Here is a 24,954-nt window from a genome sequence, read left to right as displayed (position 1 = left end):
AATTATTGCTATTTTGGCTTGTCGTGTGTTGATTGGGCTTTTTAGTATAAATAAAGTGAAACTAAACTCAAACGGACGTGTTCGCGGCATTGCGCCGGGAAAAACGTCCAGAAGCAATCAGCTTTGATCAATCTTGTATATCAGACAGTCAAATTTCGATAAACAAACTCAGACGCTGACGCTGCGTGACTTCTATTTGACCTTCTTAATTAGGTCAAATGGAAGCAGCAAAGTTAACTTTTATTATCCACGCCTGTTTTTATAGTTATAGTTACATAAATAAATTCAAACACGTCTACGCTGTATGTCGCGGTGGCCCAATGGGAACATCGCACAGCTTTTTTTTTCACACATTAATTTCCAACTCAAGGGTACGGGTTCGATTCTCATACTCACCTACCAAAACATATTTTATTATTATTTAACCCCCACCCCCCAGAGTTTTGATTTACCTCAAGACACCCGGGCATCGCCGGGTACCCCGCGCTAGTCTATAATATAAATCTCACCTGTCTGTTTAAATGTGTGTATGTATGTCTGCCTAAAACTTTCGACAGGGGCGACGGATTTTCACGAGATTGGTATCGTTTTGAAGCTCAACCCTTCGGATGACAAATATTGAAAAATTGGCTAAAAACATTAATTCCTTCACCCTCAACTGGGCACTTTTCTACAAGGAAGGGTCGCTTTTTTCGCCGATATTTTCGAAAGTCATCCCCTCTTTTCGATTGACTAGCCTTAATTTAAACCATCATCATTTCCAGTTTGGCGGTGGATGCAACGGTAAAGACGTCACATTCTTTTCCTCCTTCGCGGTATGGGTTTGAGCCTGCCTACCTACTACTACGTTTTTATTTTTTGTTTTTTGTTTTTGGCTCAACACACCTCCAAACACCTGGGCAATGCCGGGAACCCAGGCTAGTTTATTAGAAATTGTCCTATAACAGAGGCTTTAGTCATGTAGATAGGTTCAATATTTCTATTTCAAACAAAATTTATCTCACTAAAAAGATTGGTTATAAGATGTCCTTAAAATGTTAACTGGTTAGAAAATAGTTTATCATTATTGCCTGGTGACCGGAAATTAGTGCTTTGCCATTCATTTTAAAATGTTTTTTACAGACTGCTTACATGTAATCGCCTAAAAAAGTACAATCTTATTTTATATAAGGGTACAATTTTGCTAAAAATTTAAAAATTAAAATTATTTTGGGGCAATTACTATTAAGAGAGCCAACGTTAAGCTTTCAAATTTACTTTTTGCAAATACACGTTGTTCAGTGATTTTATTTTTGTTTATTTTATTCACTCAAAACAAGGCATATTGCTATGAAGATGTAAGCGGCTACTGCGATTAGGGGCCAGTTTTATAGAAGAGCATTCTAAATAGGGAGTTGTGTAGCCAGATATTTGTTAACAGTACATTTAAATGATTACATGCTTGGGAAACAGAGAGCAGAGAGAGAATTCCAAAGAAAACCAGTCAGAGGAAAGAAGCTATTAGAGTAAGAATTTTTCAGACATTTGGGAATCTTTACTGCAATGCAACATTTAAATTGTTTAGCTATTATATCAACCAATCTTTCATAAAAAATTAAGTTTCTTCCTTTATAGTGCAGAAAATTTATCAGAGCACATTCTGTGTAAGTACTTGTAAAACAAGCACAAAGATGCTACATTGCGGCAGTGGAACAAAGACTAAAGCTTGCTAGATGGTGCTTAACTTATTAGGTTAGAGACTCTTTTTTGTACTCTGTCCATGATAGAGACTAATGACTCGAGCACTAGCCCAGATATGACAACAGTATCTCATATATGGACAAATGATAGCTTTATAGAGATACTAGCATGGGTGCCCGGGAGTTTAGAGGTGTATGTTAAGCAAAAAACCCCAAAAAACGTGGTAGTAGGAAGGCAGACTCAAACCCGTATTGCAAAGGAGGGAAAGAACGTGAAAAAATTGTGACATCTTTGCTGTTACGACCACCGCCAAACCGGAAATGATGTAGGTTTTAATTAAGGCTAGACAATCGAAAGAAGAGGATGACTTTCAAAAATACCAAACTCCTCTGAAAATTTGGGATCTAAATACTTGAAATTTTAGATATAGGTTCCTTGGACATGGATCTAACTTAATAACTTGATTTGAGCCCAAAACAATAAATTTTAAGGGGCCATAATAGGGGTCAAAGTTTTAAAAAAATTGACCTCTGCGGTCTCTTCCAAATTACTCAGACAATTTCTGGTCTAAATATTTGAAATTTTACATAAAGCGTATACAGAGATAGGGCAAGCTTTTTCATCAGTTCGGGTCGAAAATTTTTAGTGACCAATATATAAATGTATGTATGTATTTCTGTTTGAATGTCTGCCTTAAACTTTCAATAGAGGCGATGGATTTTACCAAGATCAGTATCGTCTTAAAGTTCGACCTTTCCTACGACAAATATCAAAAAATTGGCTAAAAACATTAATATCTTCCTCTTCAACTAGGCACTTTTCTACAGGGGGGGGGGTCACTTTTTTCGCTGATATTTTTAAAGTTATCCTCTCCTTTAGATTGTCTAGCCTTAATTTAAAAAAATGTCTCTTCCGGTTTGGCGGTGGTCGTAACAGCATAAATGTTAGGTTTTACTCTGTTCTTTTCCTCCTTTGCGGTACGGGTTTGAGCCTGCCTTCCTACTATCACTTTTTTTTTTTTTGCTCAACATACACATCCAAACACCCGGGCAACGCCGGGCTGAAATGCCAGTATATCTATAAAAGTGAAAGTGTCTGTGTGTGTACATTTCAATACGCAATAACGCTGTCAATTTTCAGTCTACAGACTCGAAATTTGATATACAGGGTACTGAGATTTGGGAAAATCGATGTGACAGGATTTCTGCCAGAAATTTGGCGATTAAGGGGTCAAAGTTCAATGATTTGACTTTTGAGAACTCTACCAAACTCCTCCGACAATTTTTGGTCTAGCCACTTGAAATTTTAGATATAGATTCCTTGGACATGGATTTAACCTAATAGCTTGATTTGAGCCCAAAATGATAAATTCTACAGGGTCATAATAGGGGTCAAAGTTAAAAAAATTGACCGTTTTTGCTTTTTATTGTTATTTTTTTCTCAGCATACACCTCCAAACACCCAGGCAATGCCGGGCACCCATACTAGTACATCTATAAAAGTGAAAGTGTCTGTCTGTCTGTGTGTGTACATTTCCCTACGCAGTAACTCTGTCAATTTTTAGTCAACAGACTTGAAATTTGATATACGGGGTACTGAGATTTGGGAAAATCGATATGATCGGTTTTTGGCCAGAAATTTGTCAATTAAGGGGTTAAAGTTCAACGATTTGACCTTTGAGAACTCTACCAAACTCCTCCGAAAATTTGGGATCTAAATACTTGAAATTTTAGATATAGGTTCCTTGGACATGGATCTAACTTAATAACTTGATTTGAGCCCAAAACAACAAATGTTAAGGGGTGATAATAGGGGTCAAAGTTTAAAAAATTGACCGTCTTTTTTTTTTTTTTTTTGCTCAGCATACATCTCCAAACACCTGGGCAACGCCGGGCTTAAATGCTAGTATATCTATAAAAGTGAACATGTGTGTGTGTGTGTGTGTGTGTGTGTTTGTCTGTGTACATTTCCCTACACAATAACTCTGTCAATTTTCAGTCTACAGACTCGAAATTTGATATACCAGGTGTTGAGATTTGGGAAAATCTTTGTAATCGGTTTTCTGAAAGAAATTTGGCTGTTATGGGGTCAAAGTTCAACGATTTGACCTTTGTAAACTCTACCAAACTCCCTTGCCAATTTGGGGTCTAAACACTTTAAATTTTAGATGTAGGTTACTTGGACATGGATCAAACATTTTAATCTGATTTGAGCCTAAAACAAAAAATGTTAAGAGGTCAAAATTGGGGTCAAAGTTTTAAAAAATTTGACCTCTGCGGTCTCTACTACATTACTCAGTCAATTTTTGGTCTAAACATTTGAAATTTTACATAAAGTATATTCAGACATGCAGCAAGTTATTTAATCAGTTTGGGTGCGAAAATTAGGCTGCCAAGGAGTCAAAGTTGAAAGAGTTAGCTTTTGCAGACTCTACTAAATTCCCCTACCAATTTTGGGTCTAAACACCTGAAATTTTAGATGTAGGTTACGTGGACATGAATCGAACTTTTATATATATATATATATATATATATATATATATATATATATATATATATATATATATACATACACACATATGCACATAAAGTTATGAACAGTACATAGGGCTCGAGCAAAGCCAGGTTGAACTGCTAGTAAATATTAAAACTATTTTCACTTGCAAACTATTCTGTCCAGAAGAAAGAAATGGGTGATTATTTTATGTTAAATTTATAAAGTAAAGTGAAATTCTCCAGCAACATACTTGACAAGTGTACACAGAAAAATAAAAATTGGTCGAACTGATGATGGTCAAAGTCATCTCCCACTCTAAAATATTTGAGAAAAAAAATCATAAAATAAAACAGAATTCTCTAGCAACATGATCAGAAAAAAGAAAAGAATTGGCCTGTAAAATATGCTAAAACAAGCAGTGATTACTGAAAATTTCTAGATTTTATAGTGGAGGGGGAATCAATTTAGCATATATATTTAATGTAAAATGATCACCCACTTTCTGACCAGATAATATTTAAACATGTAACCATTTTCTTGTTTTAGTTAAATCTTTTTTTTTTTTAATTTGGGAAAGAGGACAGTCTGTTGCCACCCAGACTCAGGGTTAGTGGAAGAGTTAAGGAAAGGCATGTAACTTTTTTTACTGAAAAATTTTTCAAATTATTTCTTAGAAATTGTGTACTGTTGATATGTGTTTGCATTAGAGAATTTGATTTAATTGTGCATCCCGTTTGTATGTTCCCTCAAAGACACAAATTGGTTAGAAAAATTTCGCCTTGAAATTGGTGATTATTTTATGTTAAATTTATATGCGACACTGACCTAGTGATCTCCCTCTCTAAAATAATTGTTTTTGTTTCTTTTTACCATCAAAATTTTCATGGTGTTTACATGTAATCGCCTAAAAAAGCAGAATCACATTTTCCTGAGAGGGCGTGTATATAAGGTCCTCATGTACAAATGTATACTGATTTATTTGTATTTTAGAAATGTATTTTTTTTAACTTGTAGCTTTTCATTTATTTATTGTAATTCTGATATTTTTCTACTGTATTCATTTTAGTGTAATTTTGGTTATATTGAAGATTTCAGCTTTAAAATAGCCACCACTCAAATAAAATTATCTTCAAATTAATTCTAGCTTTATAATAATTCAGTTCAAGTAATAAATTTAATGGCCAAACACTACTATAATAATACATCATTATGGTATTGTTTGTCAATTAAATCATTACAGTATTGTTTTGTCAACTGAATCAAACTGTTATAAAACTAGTAGTAATTTTTAAGATAATATCATTTCAATGGCAGCTATTTTAAAGTTGAAATCTTCAATATAATCAAAATAGCCCTAGAAATAATAAAATGCAAACACACCTTAATTACAACACAATTAGAATAAATAAATAAAAAGCAGCAATTTGATAATAAAAATTTTATAAACTAGAATGTTGTTAAGATAATGTGTCAAAAAAAAAAAGAAAGAAAGAGAACCCTTGCTTTTAGTACATGCGCTAGTGCATATCCAACACTAATGTCGATAACTCAAACAATAACATTGGCACGGACTTGACTAGTAACACAAACTCAAACTCGAATAATAATGTTGACACAGACTAAAAGTGACCTATCGTCCTTATGTCTCTCCTGGGAGAGTGCATTCTTGTACCTTAAGGGGTGTCTAGTGACAGCATGCAAATCCCATTCTCGGGTGCTTCCAAGCATGCTTATCACACCCCTCTCTAATCTCAACATCACACAAATGGCACTATGAGAAAAAGTACTTCTGTCTAGTCAGCACTCGGTCTTAATGGTATAGTTTTACATACTTCTTTCGTGGTGCTTAAATATGTCACTTAATTCATCCTGTCCTGCAGGTGCATCATTCTCTTAAAAGTGTTCTTTGTTTGCTCCTTCATATATCAGGGCTTCATCATCTGAAGTAATATGATCAATGATGGAACAATCCTTCCTGCATGCTGAATGCACATCTTTTATGTGGCACGATATTCCATTAACAGAGCGTGGGCAATTTATCTTAGTTCATCAAGCATACAGTGACAATGTCAAGCATTTTCTGTACAGATTCTCGATTCAGACAGCATATCATTTCATGTACGGACTAAAAACTAGCTGTTTTGTTGCTTTTTGATATAACATTATGCATTATGTCATTATACTGCCTCCAAAACAGAGCACCATGTTCTCGTAACTGTGCATTTGATCGTATGATGAAATCTTTCAACTATTCCATTTCCTGGTGGTATGTGGGTGCACTGAAATTGTACATGTACACACTTTATTCATGCAAACTCAGCAAATCTCTCTCAAAGGAACACTACACCATTGTCAGTAAGCAGCTCAATTAGTGGCCATCATTCACAAAACATTATTTCCAACTGTTTGATGATGCTAACAGAGTCTTGGTGACGCAAAGGCTTCCAAATGGCAAAATTGCTGGGGCCACTGTCTTTTAACATTAGGTATAGTCGATTTCCAAAATGGGTTACATCCATTGCAATCCAGTTCTAATTTTCTAGGGGCTAGATCAATTGACTGGCATCCTCTGCAATCTCTAACCACTGATCACACCTTGGCTTTAGTTATTCCTGGGTTGATCAACATCACAAAATACAGTGATCTCTTCACATCAGTGTCCACTGGATCAATGGATGACCTGTATCTGAGAACCATTCTGTATTTCGGTCACAGTGCACACATGTTCTCCTAGATTCTGTCATTGTATAGAATTCTTGGAACAATCTCTGCAGTACCCTTGTAAGTCGACTAACTTGATTATTGTGAGATTTGATAAATCTCATATCAATCTGCAGTTTATATTCCCAGACCAACTCTCGGCGTGTTGTGAGCTGCTGTCTGATCAACATTTCGGATGCTGCTTTAGTGCGCACTCTTATCTGTCCAGACAAAACGTCAACTACCCAGCGATGCATGTATGCAGAGTCAGTCTGTAAATGAATAGTTTTTGCCTTCCATTGCAATGCAAACTTTGTATCTTGCAGAACAACATCAAGTTTACACAAGTTCATGTTTTTCTTTATGTACCGATCGGAGCCAGCTTGCATCTTCTGCCATGAAGCCATTGCTCTCCATGACTACACTGGCGGCTAAGAAACTTGCACCTTCCCATGCAGTCACATCTTGCCCACTGATACACCAATCACTTTTCACTGGATCGTTCTATACGGATGTCTGCAACCATCTGGGACAGTAGAGAGTCCTGCACTTCATTCCATCTAGTCATTTCACAAATGCTGTGGCAATACAGAACCAACCACATACCAGGAAATTACCAGTCAGAAATTACCCCATACTGAGAAAAAAAATTGGCACATAAATTTATTGGGGACTAGTGGCAGTTTACTTCCATGAAACTATCCAAGTTTTCCTTGATTCATAATTACATAAAACGTGTAATCCTAACATAGGTGTGCCGGTTCCCAGCTCTTCTGAGACCTTACTGTCCAAATCAAGCTGCTCGAAATGTTCTTTAACACGAACCACAGGACACACGCTCTCATTCACAAAAATACTGTCGATATAAGAAAATATAGCTGCGTCGATGATCTCATCCTGGCTCAGGATGGCAGTAACAATGGCTCGCATTATTAAAGAGATAACATTGAGCTCAAATCCTAGACGGATAAGACAATATCTTTTGTCCCTTAATCTCCACTGTTCGGAATGGCTAAACAGACTTGGCGATATGTAATTGTAGATAAACCCAGCATAGATCTAGCACAACGATGTTTGAACCTTGCTGTCAACATTACTTTAATTTTGTGAGCAAACATCCACGTTGGTTGTATATGCATCAACATACTCATTTAGCTCCTAATAATCCATAATGGGATGAACCTTCTGTTATTTTCCTGCAGAACGGCTATAAAAGGGAATTAAACCATTTGGGGATCTGGGTGAGTCTGAGTCAAATTTGGGTAGGGGTTGGATATTCCGCAAGTCTGTTTCTTAATATAATTTCCAAGTAGTTTATTGTAGTCTGTATTGAAAGCTGACTTGTTGATGGTGATGACAGCACAATTTGGTCGATCATTCTGCAGAAACATCACCTCTCTAGCACCAGTTACAGCAACTGCTCCCAATTGCTTGATTGCATTTAGCCCAAGCAACAAATCCTAATAGGTATCCATTTGCAACCAGAACTTCTATAGTTATAGTGAGCTTTGCATCAATGCTAACTTTCACCACAGCAGTTTCACAGCGCTTAATTGCATCTCGGTCTGCTGTGAGCATGCTGGTTACTTTCCTTATCCATGACTAACAGCATGACTTGCATACAAGAGACTATCTACATCCTGTGTCCACCAGAGCTTTACGTAGTATTCCAGTGATGCAGTCAGTCACCACTAACAATCTTCCATTTACAAGAGTTTGGGGGAAGGAGATTGGTGCTGAATTCTCATCCCCTTGTCCGTTTCCCAGACGACATTGAGCAATGTACCTCTGCTGTTGGCATCAAAAACATGTCAGTATTTTTGAATGCTTTGCATCTCAGAAGACAATCACTTGCCCTATGATTGGGTCTCACATTTATAAAATCTCGGAGATGCATCTGTCTCTTTCTGTGTGCATTGTGATGCCTGTGCAGGTACTGCAGTGTGCTCGCTAATTCCAACACAGAGTTTCGAGATGACACAAACTCGTGCCAGCATGCATGGCAAATCTAAGTCCTCTTTTTGAGAGGATGCTTGTAAGAGCTCTTCTGCACGATCAATCAATTTAGCAATAAACACATTACAGACAATGATCTCACATGCTGCCAAACGAAACTGCATCTGCATAATTCTGGCCAAAGACAGCATGCTGTAAATTGCTTCTATGTGGCGAAAGGGTCTAAAAGCAGAAACCCTGTATGCTTTCTTCAAACAATTGAAATCAATGCATTTCTCCTTTCAACTGTTGGTATACAGGATAAGCGCTGCCTGACAAATGCATTGGGATGATGAACTTGATGCACTTTACTCCATTTAACTGACTTATCAATTCCGCCTTCTTTATTGACTACCCAAAGTCACTGAAAAAAGCAAGAGAACTTTTGCTTTTGGAAGATAAGCGGGCAAAATAGCAACGCCGATATGCAATAACGTTGTTATGGACTCGACCAGTAACAACAATACAAGCTCAAACAACAACCTTGACATGGACTCGGCCAGTAACGCCAATACAAATATAAACAATAACATCGACACAGGCTAAGAGCGACCTACGAAGTCACTGACAAATGATGAATGTTATTCTTATATCACTTCTGAGAAAGTGGATTCTCGTACCTCAAGGGATGTCCAGTAATAACACATACACACTATTCCGGGCACTTCCATGCATGCCTGTCACATGTTGTTTCAATTATTGCCATCTTAAAACTGAAAAGTTCAATATAACCTTTATTTCTTTTTACTGTACTGCCAATTTTTTATAGGCTGCTTACATGTCTTAGGTTAACAAGAAGGTTCTTGCAAAATTTTTAATTTGGATTTTAAATGATGTATTTTCAAACAAGTTTTTGTTATAATACCTTTACTTTATCATTTTGAAGAGCGTTTTAAAACAATTCTTTTCAGAACATTTCCAAGATGGAAAAAAAGCAAATTCACACAATTTTCTTATTTTAATTCAAACTAGGCTAAAAAGCTGCTGAAACAACTTGCAGTATCAACAAAGCGTTTGACTCAGGAGCCACTACTGAACGCACAGCACAATGGTGGATTAAGAAATTTTATGGCGGCAACGAGACTCTTGAAGATGATAAGCATAGTAATTGGCCATCAGATGTTGACAATGATCCATTAAGAGCCTTAGTCAAAGCCAATCGATGCACAATTGTTTGAGAACTTGCTTCTGAATTAGACGTAACATATACAACGATTTCCAACCACTCGTGAAAGAGATTAGAAAGACAAAAAATCTTAATAAATGGATGCCTCACAAATTGAATGACAACCAAAAGAAACACCATTATGAAGTGTTAGCTTCCCTTCTTTTACGAAACAAGAACAACTCGTTTCTCGACCAGGTTGTGACTTGCGATGAAAAGTGGGTTATTTATGATGACCGCTGACACTCAGTTCTGTGGTTGGATGCCAACGAAGCTCCACAACATTTCCCGAAACCAGAGTTGCACTAAAAGAAGGTCATGCTGTTTGGTGGTCTGTGACTAGTCTCATCCATATTACAGTTTTTTGAATGCAGGCAAAACCATTACAGCAGAGAAGTATTGTCAACAAATGGATGAAATGCATCAGAAACTTCGACAACAAACACACAGTATTAGTCAACAGTGAAGACCCAATTCTCCTCCACAACAATGCCCAATCACACATTGCTAAACCAACCCTGCAGAATTTGAACAAATTTGGCTACAAAACTCTGCATCATCTGCCATACTCCCCAGACATCTCACCTACCGACTACCACTTTTGAAGCATCTCGACGATTTTCTGCGTGACAAAATGCTTAAAAAATCTAGACAGTATCAAAAATGCTTTCAGCGACTTCATCGCCATCAGAACGCAAAATTGTTACGTTACTGGCATAAATACACTTGTTTTGCATTGGCAAAAGTCTGTTGATTCTGATGATGCTTATTTCAATCAATAAATTTTTGTTTGAGCCAAGATATGTTCATCTGAATTTAAAAGCTAAAAACCGCAAAACTTTCTTATCAACCTGATACTTACTTACTTGTCTTGTGGTGAAGATACAGTTCAACACAAGATCGATTTTTAAAATTCAGCTCTCCACAAAAAGAGCACTCTGGGTTGCAACAGAAATAAAAATTGCTCAGTCTAGATGACAGAAAAGATGACATGTAGTATCAGAACAGAGATTTAATGATGTCCTGGGTCAACTTCTTGATTGTATACCCCAAAGACTCAAGTATAATCCTATTACGGAAAAATATTACAAAAAAGAGAAATAGTTTGAATATGATTGGTTGTCCCTACCTTAATATGAATGTTTCTGGGTCACCATCACTGACCCTGTTCAAATTACTAGTAACTGATTTAGGTTTACTATTTCTTGACCAATAACTATATCAAGATTTCTAAGCAAGAACCTTACAGCCTTCTGGGGAGAATATTTTTATGGGGCACAGAAAATGTATGCACAGAGTATTTTGTAATTAACAATCATTTCAAATTAAAATATTAAATTACATCCAGTTTGTTAATTTAATTTTTTCTTTTATATAAAGTGGTTATATTTGTTTTTGAATTCCTTAAAATTTTAAACTCTTTCATTTAAATTAAGGTATATTTTCACCAACTTGTGTCCAGGTATAATTTCTTCTAATATCTAGCTGCTCCTCTGCCTTTCAATAATCAAAGAAACAAATTATGCTTAGTGTTATTCTTTTATCAGAAATAACCTACATTTTTCAACTTTGTCCTATCCTATTGAAATTTTAAAAAAGCATTATAAAAACTTACATTGGGAAAGTCAGATACTCCCTCCACTGTCTCAAATAAATTCAGAAAGAATTTTCCACTTTTTTTTTTTTAGGTCATCAGAAATGATAATCTAAATGAATAAATACAAAAGTTTTTTTCCACCTACATTAACATCAAAACACTCTATGCTTATTAATTCTACATTACAACATAAGATTTTTGATACCATATATCTCGACCGGTGTTAATTGTGATACCCTGCAGTGATGATTCCCGAAAGGATGAAACACTAGTGTCTGTAGGTATTTAATAATTATTATAGTATATATATATATATATTACTCGCAGGCCACCTGATGTTGCCTGGTCGTAAAATACACAAAAATATTATATTTTAATCATACAGAAATTGTGACATGTGCATGCAAGTATTATATATTTTCTAAACAGTTCACTTCTTGTAAGTAAACAAAAAAAATACTCGAGCTGAGATTGAAATCAAAACTTAAAGACAGTGAGTCAAGTACGATAACCATTAAGCCAGCTAGACACGATCTTAAAAAAAAAGTGTTTTCAACCCTACTTATTCTTAACATAAGGGATCTGTTATATAAACGATTCATGCATGTGCATTCGTGAAACAGTTGACAAAACAAATAAATATCTGATGACCCCAACATACCAATTTTTCAGTTTTATTCCCTTAGCAGCCTTTTTTCCGGATGAAAACTTTTTTAAAAGTTTTCCACATGTCTGAATACCCTATATACCAAATTTCAAGTCTGTAGATAAAAAATTCGTTGAGTATATAGGTTGAGAATTGGCCTCTCCCACTCACATACACACATTCTCACTTTTATAGATAAATAAATAATGATCTGAACAAGGCCATTGAAAATGTGAGAAATTTGGAGTCGTTGGGCATCCTTGATTAAAAATGATAAAAAAATTATCTATTCTACTTTTAACTAGAATCATTTCAGCCACCACAATACCAGATTCACTTTAGTTAATCTACCTAAGATATCCTCTAATTAGTTTGAAATTTTCATTTTTCATATAGTTACACAAATATTCATTAGAGTACAATAGAGAGTGCGAGAAAACAGTAAAAAACGGGCTGGTAAGATCCTCCAAACACTCTTTAAATAATAGACTGCCCACTGTTACGGTTTGTTCAGAAATAAAGCAAACAGGTCAGTCTCTAAATGGGAATGGAATCTAAATAGGGGTGGGGTATTGAGGTTGAAGAGTAGGCAGTGTCCTTCCAAGATAAATCCAAGAGAGGTCATGGATAAAAAACTGAAAGTAGGGAGTAAGCATCATGGAAGATTTCTACTACTGGGAAGGCGGGGGGGAGTAACTCATTTACTTAACTAGCTAAAAGGCTAAATTTACCCGAAGGGCTGAGGTCCGACAAAACCAGGAATTGTGGGCGTCGTGCTCATGCAGAGAATACATACTTATATTTCACTCCTTTTCATACACACTAGCTCGCTACCTGTATCCACCTTTTTTCAAAAACTGAGAAATGTAATCTATACTTTGATCTTGGCCAAAAGATCAAGGATTTATTTACGTCAAAATTTTACAAAAACATTAATTTTTTGATAAAACATGAAGATGTGGCACAAGATAAAAGTTGGGTGGAGTTAGGACGAGGATCGGTTGTTGTCCATTTGGTTTTTCTTTAAACTAGTTCTAATCACCAAAATACCACATTCACTCTATAACCAAACCTACTTAATATTATCCCAAGTGGTTTGACGTTTTTTTATTGACAAAAAAGATATGGATAATTTCAGTGTAGCAGTCTCTCGAATCTGTTTTGGAATGAACTGCTCACGGTTTTCTGGATTTCAAAAGTTGAAAACAAGCAAGTTAGTTCCTAGGTAGCGAAAGGGGCGACTATTGGGTATAACCCCCCCCCCCCCAAAAAAAAAACAAAAAAACTTGATGTTGTCCTCCAAGATGAGTACTATTTTGGGGGGTCGGGATAGGGGAAATATTAAAATATGGGATATCTCAAAAGGTCAAGGAACCATAAAAAATGTCTTTAAAAGTAGGCATTTTTAAAAGAATAAAAAAAATAAAAGAACTAATTCAATCTTATTGAATTAATTTGGAATTGTTTTTTTGAGATGAGTAATTTGTATATTTTATTTTATTTTATCATTTATCCTCATCTTCTAGTTGTTGTTTCACGACGTTTCGGCCAATTACTTCTCTGGCCTTCATCAGGTGGTTAACCGCGACATTCCTATCCCATCGTGGTTAACCACCTGATGAAGGCCAGAGAAATAATAGGCCGAAACATTGTGAAACAACTAGAAGATGAGAATAGTAGTCCATAAAATGATAAAATAAATAATATAACAATCAGTATGGACCTGACAATTGGAAGAACAAAATATAAAAATGTGGATTTATAACACCAAAAAATCCAACCTCGATTGCTCTTTGGGGCCCGTGGTGCAGTGGATAGAGATGCAGAATATCTACGATTCCAGGTGAGCATTGTCTGAAGGTAGCAAGTTCAATCCCACCCAAAGTTGGTCAGAAGATTAATTGGCCAAACCGTGGTGAGACAAAAACAACCATTGAAGGCAGTAATTGCTGTGGATGTACCTATTTACTTTGCCTCCCCACGGGACAGAGTTAGACACCAGGGTCGTTTTTTAACATGGAGAAAAGGTACAAAAATAAAAATTGTCTCAGTCGTGAAGGATTTCTCCTCCACCGAAAGAGAACAAGAAATAGAAGTGCAGCATCTGAAGAACAGATACTACACTTTGAGATATTAAATCCTTTATTCATGTTAAAAATGCATTGAAAATGAACAAAAAACTTAGGCACATGGCCAACTCAAAAGGGGGGATTGTGGGTGTCGTTGGTCATCCTTGTCACTCCAGAACTAAACAAAATCAAAAGTTTCTCCCAGCTAGTATCTTTCACCATAATACCACATTCACCCTTTCATACTGGGGGACATCCTACTTAACTCCCAATTTTTTTAAAACATTTTTTATTGATGTGTAAAAACAAAACAAGATAACAATAAAAATGGTACAATAATTCATTTGTGTCAAGGGTGGGGGGAAAAAGGGGGGGTAGTAGGACCCTCCCAACCCCGTCTAGTTGATAGACTGCCCGTTCCACTAGGTTTGTAAAAGGAACCTGGCTTCTGCGGGTCAGTCTCTAAGTGGGTATACCCTCTAGATGGGGGTGAATGGAGAAAAGAAAAGAAAAGAAAATTTTGTGGGTGAGGAATGGGAGTTAATTTAGAGGAGGGGGTGAAAACAAAAATTGCAAGAAAGAGGGGGTGGGGATCTTGGAGGCTTCCTAATCAGGGAGGGATGGAACACACACTCAGCTAGCTGAGAGGCTATTTGTTAATTTTACTTTACGGAACTGCGCGTTCCACACCTAGGCGGGGAACACGTATTCAAATTTGGCTCCTCTTCGTACACACAGACTTGCTACATGTATCCATTTTCTGTCAAATGCCGCGCAATGCAGCCTTCTTCTATCACATCTGATCTTCACCCGTAGTTGGTGTTTAAAGAAAGCGATCAGATCCTGATCAGAAAAAGACAACACCCCCCCGGCAATCTTGCAGACGCGACGTCCAAATCACCATTCTCGCCACGGCCAGGATTGTAACGTAGACCATTTGTCTTTCCCGGTCCCATGGTGACCTGACATTGTCCACGACATTGGATACGGTAATTGGGCGAGGATGCTCGGGATCGATGCAAGCCGTCACCTTACCAACATACGACCAGTACCGGCGGAGTTCGCGGCAATCAAAGAAAGCATGATCAGTCGTTTCTACGGCCGTTGTCCCACAACGGGGACAATCAGGCGACTCCCAAAACCCAGAACTGCATTGTACGTTGTTGAGTGGAAGTGCATTTCGGGTCAATCGCCAGGTGAGAGAGAACTCTGAATTGTTTAGATGACTCGAACCTGGCGCCCAGCTCCACACGGAGCGGATCTCACTCTGCTGCCAACCCAAACGCGCGCATAGTGGGTCGTCAGCAGCCCCCCTCACTATATCCCTGTGGAGTTCCCTACGGGTAGCAGTCACAAGGCCGCTGGACCTTGGTAGTCGTAGTCGTTTTAGCGCGACTCGGCACTCTTTCATGTAGGCAGATTCTCCCCGTGGCCTGCGACGGCTCTCGATAGAAGGGTCAAGAACGAGGTCGGGGAAGGTGGCAGTAACCACGGGGTGTCACGGTTGGTCATCTTGCATATAGTGGCTCAGGAAGGCCAGCCTCTCAGCGTCTCGATGACACTTCAAGTCCGGCATTCCCAAGCCTCCCTCACACGGACGTTGAATACAGACCTGTCTGCTCACCCAGTGTCTTCCTCTGTCCCAAAGAAGTGAGGACAAGAGTTCGACGAGAGCTGTTAGGTGTTGTGCAGGCAGGGGAAGTACGGCCAGTCGGTAAAGGATGAGAGGAAAGACGTAAGTGGCGCACGCCTAGCTCTACCCTTTAAGGAAAGTTTCCTAGGAAGCCACGAATTGACTGCAGCCTCCACCTTTGACCGTTGTCCCGAATTGCTGTGGATGTAGTTGAACGGTTAACCACCAGACGAAGGCCAGAGGAATAATTGGTTGATTTAATCTTATTGTATAACTTTTAATTGGGGGTGGATAGTGTTATATTGGTACTACTGTCATAAGATCATCCTCCCAGAAATTACCACCTCTGTTTTTATAGGCCGGGGGTGGAGACAATCCTTCCAGGTTTTATATCATTTTTTTTGTGGGGGATGTCACATTTGTTCTATTCTCATGAAAACATACAAGCATTACATTCTGCTTCTATGAAAGATCCTCCTAAATATTACCTCCGTTATTTTTTTTTTTTTTTTTAGGTGGAGGTGAGTATTATTTATTCTGTTGTCATGATAGCACTCTTTCAGTAATTACCTTATCCTTCAGAAGTCAGTGTAGCTGATGTTCATTCACCATGGTATTATCCTCCAAGGCTAGCAAAAATGTGACCAGAAAGAGCATATATTCACTAGTAATTTATATATAAAAAATCGAATTATTGATGTAATTTTATGATTTTATATAAATATAAATGCTTTCACTGGTGAAGCATAATTTTCTCATCATTTTTTATGGAGGGTGTATGTGAAACCCCTATTCCAACAACAAAAACTGCAGAGCGACAATCCCTGAAATATTCAATATTTAGTTGATTGAAATACTTAATACTGATTGAATAAAAATATTCAGTTTCAATTAGCTGCCTATATCGGACCAACCTCCTGGAACTGGGTATCTGTTTTCATTATTTATATGTGAGTACACATGTTGTCTTGAAGGAGAGGTAGTGCGAGCCCAACTTGCCACAGGAACCTATGTCATTCACAACAACATTGTTACTAACTGCTACACATATTCTTAGTAGACAAACGAACTTCAGCTATAGGCCCTGGCTACCAGTATCTTGGCAAACAGCATAAATCACAGTAAAACTTTGCAATGGCTTGTCAATCTCACAAACTCACTCACAAGTTCCGGTACATATAGATATAGTTTTTTCGTTTAGACCTTTAACCATTTCTTAACTCTTTTCTCTCATAACTCAATACTTAATAATTCTTATCTATATTGTTCAACAAAGTGTGAATAACGCTGCTATATTTATGTATGGGTTAACTTTATCATTACTTTTGAACTTGCTTATTTGTACATGTGCACTAGTTGAATGCACAGCATAATCACGTTGACACACCAGTTCCTGCTGGATCACCAAACTTAAACAACGTTGAACTTGGTCAGTACTAAATTTGAGACTTCCAGGTGCTGTATATCCTCTCCGTTTGTTTCCAATTGTCCGCTGAACTCAAACAGTGCTGATTCAGGAGAGGCGTGTTTGGAGATTGCACAATTCTTGCCTCAGCTCCCTCTACAGGGCTATCCTTTGTCTTTTGAGATCGAACTGAGGCATCGAACTAGTTGAATATCTATTCATAGCGGAGATTTGGTATCTGTCTGAAGCCGAACCTATCTTTCATCACTATCTTTCAGTCCAGGAGGGGTAGTGTAGTATCTGTTTTATTGTCATGAGATCATCTTCACAAGTATTGCCTACTCCTTCAAGGAGAGTGTCAGTGTATCATATGTTTGTTCATCATAATACCATCCTTCCATTCCTTACCTCCTCCTTGGGGGAGGTATGGTAGTGTGGTATTCGTTCTGTGTTTATGATACTATCTTTCCACAGATTATCATTTCCTATTCTTTTTTTTCGGGGGGGGGGTCATAGCGTAGTATCTGTTCTTTGTAGTTCTTCCTATGGGGGGGCAGTGTAATATATGTTCGTTTGTCATATACACAAGCACAAATTATAATACCTCTGGTCTCATATTTGCCAGTATTCTCGAATGTTTTTACGATTACTAAAATAATGCCATTAAAAAGGGGGGGGGTAGGAAATCCTCCTCCTTGTAAAACTTTCGATCAATTTCTGTACTTGAAACGATAGAGTTGATTGTAAATGTAGTCTTTGTTTTGTAAATAGATTAGTTTATTCAAAATAAAATATTTCTCCAAATAATAATATTTGATTTACAGGTTGCAGCTGAGCTGCAACAACATTGATGTCATAGTACCATTCAAACTAGTTTCCTAGAGACACATTAGGTTAAAGGACAAGCAGATGCGAATGGAGTCAAGTCAACATGAAAGGAAAAAAAAAAGGAACTTGTATTAAGGAGGGCACGGTCGGGATAAAGTTACAAAAAAATAAACAAAAAAAAACAGCGGTCTGTATTACTTTGTTTGGCTGGCCAACTAATTCATTGACCTGTTGAACTCAATGATAATTCATCCTAAATAATGTACTATTTATCAAGGCCAAATGTTACTCGAGGATAAGGGCTAATGAGGTTTTCACTCAGATGTGAAACGAAACAGTATTATGAAAGGATTGATAACTTAAAAACTACAAGACGATACAACAGATATTTGTTGGCATTAAACTTGAAAATGACTACATAATCTCTGAGGAAACATTCACATGATAAGGTGGGAAGTTTTCATGAAGAAACTCTGTTCATGGAAGTTCCATTTGATTTTAGGAACAAAGACAAAGAAAGGTGAGTGTGGTGTTAAAAGCAAGACCATTTCTTGCTGAGAATGGCTTACATAGGAAGGAAAAGATAGAACTTGAATCCAATCGAACACCAACAATAGAAATACTGATAGAGTAGTTATTTACATTTTCTTCAGGAGGTTAGATACAAGGTCATTTGTGGGTTAGATGAAAATATTTCTATGGAACGAATTGGATTCGAACCTGTCACACCCAGGTTTTCAATCAATGTTGTTAACGCTGACAGAATATGAAAGTTGTCAAGCTGTAAGACCGTTATCAAAGCAATTTGGGCTTTAGCAGTCACAGGACAATCAAATCACACTAGTCCATAGTGCATTTGATGGTGCACCTAATGCAGTAATCCGTGCAAAAAGAGACCTTGGTAATGCAATAAAATCAATATACTTTTTTGTTGACTTAAATTCTGAAACATTAATTTGAGGTAAAAATGTTTACTTTTGTCACGAGCCGCGAAATCATTAAATGGAGCAAACAATATTCAGTGAAAACCACCACCACCACCACCAACAACAACGTGAAAATGAGTTTCTATTTTTACTTGTTGTCCCACAAGAGGCAAAGTTAGGCACAAGATAGTTTTTTAATACATGGGATTTCAACTCCTTCCAAAAATGGACACTGGATGGGACAAAAATTAAAATTGTCCCATTCAAGAAAGATTTCTCCTCCGTGTACACATTGAACTTTTTTTTTTTTTTTTGGTAAAAATATGGAATAAATTTGAGCAAATTAAGGACAACGCCATCAAAAGTATGGAGAGTAGGGCGGGAACCCACTCTTAGTTAGACTCCTTGCAATATAATAAGGGCCATCCAAGTTAAAATATTCTCGAAATTTTATTTCGATGTATGAGAAAATACTAGTTACTTAGTCTCCCAACTCTTTCTAAAGGATAGACAGACCGCCCACTTTGGTGAGGAGACTGTTCTGATACTACACTTTATCTTTTTCTGTATTCTGTATCAGTCAGTGAAGGAGAGATCTTTCCAGACTGAGGAAAGTTTTAGCTTTTTTCCCATCCAGAATATTCTTGGGAGACGGGGGCGGGGCTAGATTTTCTCTACATTAAAAAATCTTGTTTGTAACGCTACCCTCGCGAAGAGGAAAATAAATAGGAACTGTCGGTTCAACTGTCCATTATTTTTGGTTTGTTTAGAACCGAACACAAACAGATATTACATTTTGATCACAGCCCAAATGCGAGGTCATTTCTATGAGTCAATATGAAAGTTTAACTTTTGTTAATTTACAGAGGGGGGGGGATAAAATTAACTTTTCCACGATATTATTAGGTTCTAATTCCAGGTGCTTAAACCAAATACTCATGGAAAATTCATCAAAAACAATACAATGTTTACTAAACATTGTTTAGCTAGTAATATAAAAAAAAAGCTGGCTACTTTTCTTCAGATCCGATATTTAGGGGACTTTAAATATTTATTTTTAAAACTGCAAATAGGTCACAAATGAGTAAGCAAAACAATTTATTACTTTTGCTTAATTTCTCAACGTTATTGCCTTTTAAAATAATTTATGTCAGTAATAGTAATGATTACCCATAAATGTAAGTGTTAATGCATTGAAACAGTAACACGATGTGGAAATTAGAATAAATAATAATAAAACTAATTGTGATTCCATGAAATGAACGAAGAATGGAAAAAAACTTGGAAGTTGTAGCAGTAAACAATTGATTCGCTGAGAAAAATCTGATCTCCGATTCAAACATACCTTCAAAACTTATCATCAAATCTAAGTAAGGGATTAGCAATCGTTAAACTTTAGAACAGATTACCATTTTCTTTGATGGGGCATTAGCGGAATTTATATACCATTGTTGACTACCAGTGGCAGAAATACCACCGTCAGTTATAGAAGGGGGGGGGGGGCAGAAAAAACGAGGGGAAAAATTAAACGACAATCAAAAACATTGACTCATCGAGAAAAAGAAAAAGAAACGCAAATGCTATTAAAATTACACAAGGGTTTGATAATTATTTTAGGAATGTTTTTTTATTTTTAATTAAATAAATCTGGATACAAACAGAAAACTGATTAAAAGTTTCACACGTAAACGCGCGCACAAAAACACAAAAAGATATTGTGAAATTATTTTTTAAAACCGTGCAATTAAAACAAAGTTGAACATTACCTTTTATCCAGTCCAATAACAATAATTTGCAGTTATTTTTTTAAAAACGTATCATCAACTGTAAAATCCGAATAAGATTTTTAAAGCGTTTCTTTAAAAGCTTTAATTTTAATTAATCCGTGTTACAATCTTTCTTATCTTTCTTTTTCATCTCCTAACGCAAACCTTTATCCTTTTCGTTTTCTTTGTAACCAAAACCTTTCCGCCCGCTGTACCTGTCTCTTTTTTTAAATGATAAGAAGAAGAAAACATCGGAGCAATTAAATTCTTCCATCGCTCTTTCGCCGACAGCTGTCAGTCCTTTTTGTCCTCTTATTTTGGTGTAAATGGTTCCACAATAAATCCGTTGGTCTTTCTTTCCAGTTTGCGGTGATAATTAATACTTGTCACTGTCACTATTTCCAGACTCAATCCATCTTTCTCTCTTCTCGCGTTATGAAATGAAATATTAATAAATAAATAAAAAGCACATCTTTGAAGCAATAATGTGAACACAAGCCAGACCCGTTGTTTGCTGCTATAAAAAGAGTAGCACAAACATGTCCGTTCGTGCGCGTATGTGAACTGTAGTTACTGTAATGGGCGGACGACGCGCGAGGTAAAGAGTAGCGAGCAATTACCTCGATCATAATGTCAACTACAACTAACTCCTTCAACCACATAAAACATGAGAATAGCTAAAAGAATCTTAAAAAAAACACACTAAAATCTACATAATTAAATTTATTTTGGCATTTTTGAAGATTAACACCTTGAGTCCCCTCCCCCCTCTAAAAATGAGATTCTACTTTTTTAAGCGATTTCGTGTGAACACATAGAAAAACTTGACGGAAAGAATAAAAAAACATAATGATTATAATGATGGGATCAGTTTCGCATATACATTTAAGGTAAATGATCACCCATTTTCGGATCATTCTAGTATTTTAGGGCAGTTAACCATTTTTATGTTATGGGAGATAAATTCTGTGTTTTCTGGGCAGGTTTATTTTTCAGGTGATTATGTGGGGTTTTACGATTTTGATACTCGGACTTAGGTTTAGTGGTCAAAAAATTTAGTCAGTTGCTTTAAAAAGTTAGAATGTCCCGGAACTGAAGTATCATTTTTTACATTAAATTTATATACGAAACTGATCCCCAACTCTAAAATTTAAAATATTTGTTTGTTTTTTGTTGTTGTTTTGTTTTTTGTTTTTCTTTCTACCAAGTTTTTTAGAGTGTTGACAAATAATCGCCTAAAAAGTAAAATCTCATTTTTTTTAAGCGGGGGTGGTTGCTGAGGGAGTTAATTAACCTGTATCTTTACTAGTACACCAGCATTTAGTCACGGTGTAAATGTATCGTGAAGTGGAAGACGTATGCAATCCTCCTCCCTGCTGTTGATTAAAAATAAATAAACAAAAAAAATTCGGTAGAGATTTTGGAATTTGTTAAAGGAGAATTGATAATTTGGATTATTTGAACTGCTATTCTCAGCTTGATGGTTGTTATTTTCACAACGTTTCCGCTAATTTAAACCCAGTCGCTGTTGCTGCGCTATATTTCTGTTTAGTCCTAAGGTGCACTCAATCGGCTGAGGCGCCCTTACCGGAGAATACTGACGGAACTGCCTATGCATTTTTGTATTTTATTTATTTACTTATTTATTAGGTAAATTTTTACATTAGGTCCACCCATTTCCACAATTTTTAACATGAGGAGGTTGGGGGTGGTTAATCCGAAAGCCGTTCTTAACATTTTTAAAGAAAATTGTGGAGGTGGAGATGGACCTAATGTAAAAATTTACCATTTATTTTTGTAGAAGAAAGTGCAAATGCACTGCACTGCACTACTGGCTTTTCAAAACCCCACTTGTGACTAACCTCCTATACAGAGAAAGTAAATAAATATACACCGCGTGCGCGTCACCGGTATTTTTACACAGAATCATTCCGTTTGTCCTACATATTTCCAGTTGATAAGTTTTTTTTAGGACTTACTAGTATGTGGCAAGGGAGAAAATTGGAGGGAGAGGACTTTGCCACTTAGTTAAGATTAGTGACAAACCTAAACCTAATCGATTGGAGATCGGAGGAATTCTATGAAATAACAGGCGTCACAATCTCGTCTAAAATGTAGACTTTTAAAGAATTACTCTTGATTACTCAAAATTAAGTAGTAAACAAAAATAACGTACCTATTGTGGTTCTGTTCGTCACGTAAATATATTATAAAATGGACCCTGGATGGTGTTTAACGAAACAATGTTGGAACTGGGAAATTGTACAATTTCTTGATTTATCATGGTATTTAAAAAATAGGGAATTTCTGATATTCACCGCGCAGAATTTCTTTTAGTGAACAGATTTTAATGTATGTATGTATGTATGTATGTATGTATGTGTCAGGTCATGTCATATGCTACTGGTACCATGTAACCCAGTACTACCTGCCTCATGGTCGGGTCACCGGCGACTAAACTGGTTCCCCCACCAAACTTGTTTGGTGAGGAGGGCGGCTAGTCTCCCTGAAGGATTAAAAACAAGACCTTCCAAAGGGCGAATGAACTCTTTTTCTGGGTCAACGGCCAACTAGCACCGTGTATATTTGTGTGTGTGTATATGTGTATTGGGGTAGAGAAGGCTCCCGTAAGCCGTGGTGAAGGCAACCTTTCTAGGAGAAGTAAATCTCTGATTTAAAAAACCATAAAGCGGAAGACCAGTACCCGCATTAAGCTGGTCTGCAGTTTAATTTGTTGCTGGCTATCTTGCTCTTGCTTGTTGCTTGATCTCAACATTTTGAACCGAGAGAGAGACTTAGCTGTCGTACAAAGCTAAGACTCTGTAACATCATCTTTGTATAGATACTCCCTCAGACATTTGGGCTCATGGATTTTAAATGTCTGAGGGAGTGGCACTCGTCTGACAAGACGTTGCAATCATCATGTATGTATGTATGTATGTATATGTATGTATGTATGCATACGTATATATATATGTGTATTTATATATGTATGTATAAATGTATGTATGTATATATGTATGTATATATGTATGTATAAATGTATGTATGTATACATGTATGTATATATACATATATGTATGTATGTATATATGTATGTATGTCTCAGGTCATGTCATATGCTACTGGTACCATGTAACCCAGTACTGCCTGCCTCATGGTCGGGTCACCGGCGACTAAACTGGTTCCCCACCAGACTTGTTTTGTGAGGAGGGCGGCTAGTCTCCCTGAAGGATTAAAAACAAGACCTTCCAAAGGGCGAATGAACTCTTTTTCTGGGTCAACGGCCAACTAGCACAAGGAATATTTGTGTGTGTATATGTTTATTTGGGTGGAGAGGGCTCCCGTAAGCCGTGGTGAAGGCAACCTTTCTAGGAGAAGCAAATCTCTGATTTAAAAAACCATAAAGCAGGAGACCAGTACCCGAATTAAGCTGGTCTGCAGTTTAATTTGTTGCTGGCTATCTTGCTCTTGCTTGTTGCTTGATCTCAACATTTTGAACCGAGAGAGAGACTTAGCTGTCGTACAAAGCTAAGACTCTGTAACATCATCTTTGTATAGATACTCCCTCGCGCATTTGGGCTCATGGATTTTAAATGTCTGATGGAGTGGCACTCGTCTGACAAGACGTTGCAATCATCATATATGTATGTATGTATATATACATGTATGTATATATGTATGTATGTATATGTATGTATGTATGTATGTATGTATATATATGTATGTATATATGTATGTATATATGTATGTATATATGTATGTATGTATGTATATATGTATGCATATATACATGTATGTATATATGTATGCATATATACATGTATGTATACATGTATGTATATATACATGTATGTATATATACATGTATGTATATACATGTATGTATGTATATACATGTATGTATGTATATACATGTATGTATGTATATATACATGTATGTGTGCATATATGTATGTATATATGTATGTATTAATGTATGTATATATATGTATATATGTATGTATATATATGTATATATGTATATATGTATGTATATGTATGCATA

At 36.6% G+C, this 24,954-nt stretch overlaps 2 protein-coding genes across 2 annotated transcripts in view; one reads left to right on the top strand and one right to left on the bottom strand.

The window, feature by feature from the left end:
* Positions 1-21,699, bottom strand: part of LOC145278199 (uncharacterized) — a 322,851-nt gene extending 301,152 nt beyond the window's left edge. Inside the window, exon 1 of the mRNA XM_080130486.1 lies at positions 20,907-21,699. The gene's annotated coding sequence lies outside the window, so the exon portion shown is untranslated. The remainder of the gene's footprint in view (positions 1-20,906) is intronic.
* The window catches only part of LOC145277778 (uncharacterized), a 112,111-nt gene that overhangs the window by 38,319 nt on the left and 48,838 nt on the right, over positions 1-24,954 (top strand). The window lies entirely within an intron of this gene.

This window comes from Euprymna scolopes, chromosome 6 (genome assembly GCF_053919585.1).
Source record: "Euprymna scolopes isolate OS-2025 chromosome 6, ASM5391958v1, whole genome shotgun sequence".
Taxonomy (NCBI): Eukaryota; Metazoa; Mollusca; class Cephalopoda; order Sepiida; family Sepiolidae; genus Euprymna; species Euprymna scolopes.
The sequence above is the reverse complement of the archived record's forward strand: the minus strand, read 5'-3'. Positions and strand labels throughout refer to the sequence as shown.